Genomic DNA, 1,435 nt, shown 5'->3' on the forward strand with positions numbered 1-1,435 from the left:
GGTCGAGACCGTGAAAGTTTGAGCAGACGCATCTGGGCTCAATCATTTTTATTATGTAATAAATGAAGTTTTTCAACGGCAATAACACAAATATTAGATCAAAGGAAAAAGGTTTTTAAACATCAAAAGAACAAAATGTAACAGCACGCGTAGCCAAGAATATGCAATAATCCTTAAATCAACATCATCCACACAGCTGTTTTTACATACAGACATACAGTAAAGATATATATACGTATACTGTATATACATAATTATACATATATACATATACTGTATATATCTATACTGTATATAAGTATGTATCTACACTGTATATAGGTTTGTATCTATACTGTATATGGGTATATAGGTATGTATATAGTATATACACGCATACAGACATACAGATGTATGTGTATACCAGTACATATGTATATATGTGTATCTATGTACATATACTGTATCTATATATGTGTGTGTGTGTGTGTGTGTGTGTGTGTATGGGCGTTACCTGAAGCATCACTAAAGAGGGGATGAGCTGTATCTTTACAGTACTTTGTACATCCCAGAGTTGTGCGTCTCTGATCTCTTTAAACCAAATGAGGACAGTAACTCTGACCTCATATCCACCGTGAAGGTCGGCAAAGGGGTTCAATCTGTGTGAGTGACAGGATGAAGAGGCTTTCTAACAGACTGGACACTCAAAACTAAACTCTAGACAAGGCTCAAGCCACAGCTGGAGGTTTTTTTGTCTTTCTTCACGTCACTCGCTCCAGACCTGCAGCATTCTGTAGCTTTAAGCATACACTTGTTATTTGCAGAGTGGGTTGCTGCAAAGCCTGAAACGGCCTGATTAAAGCTGTACTGCAAACAGTGTTGGGAGGCTCGTGATGCTGGTGACTGCGGGGTGAAAATACCACAAATCCTCGTGTCCCTCATATCACATGGAATCAAAAACAACGAAGCAAAAAGTTTACATAATTAAGTTTATACCGAAAGGAAATAAATTCAGCTAAAGAGGGAATCAACAGGGTTGCATGTTTGCAACTCATTTCCCTTTTTAAAGATTTGTTTCCAGACATGAAAACATGAAGATAACCCAGTGACATCACTTCCTGTTCAGAGGGTCCTGTGGACTGTGTCCCAGTTCACGCCTCTCATGGATCAGCACAACATGGGAGTCACTGAGGTGTTAGGTATCTGTTGTTGTGAAAGATTATTACCAGGCCAGGGTGTAACTTTGGTGTGTGTGTGTGTGTGTGTGTGTGTGTGTGTGTGTGTGTGTGTGTGTGTGTGTGTGGTCTAGGTATAGCTACATTTGTGGGGACCAAAAACTGTGAATACAGTATACTTATGGGGTCCTGACTGCTTTGTAGGGACCAAAATGCTGGTCCCCTTAACGTTAAAGGGCTTTTTGAGGACTAAGACTTGGTTTTAGGAGTAGGGTTAGAGT

The 1,435-nt window shown here is 39.7% G+C and overlaps 1 protein-coding gene across 1 annotated transcript in view; it reads left to right on the forward strand.

Annotated features, from left to right (window-relative positions):
• The window catches only part of trim16 (tripartite motif containing 16), a 12,201-nt gene that overhangs the window by 1,253 nt on the left and 9,513 nt on the right, over positions 1–1,435 (forward strand). The gene's annotated exons all lie outside the window — the stretch shown is intronic.

This window comes from Etheostoma cragini, chromosome 21 (assembly GCF_013103735.1).
Source record: "Etheostoma cragini isolate CJK2018 chromosome 21, CSU_Ecrag_1.0, whole genome shotgun sequence".
NCBI classification, from domain to species: Eukaryota; Metazoa; Chordata; class Actinopteri; order Perciformes; family Percidae; genus Etheostoma; species Etheostoma cragini.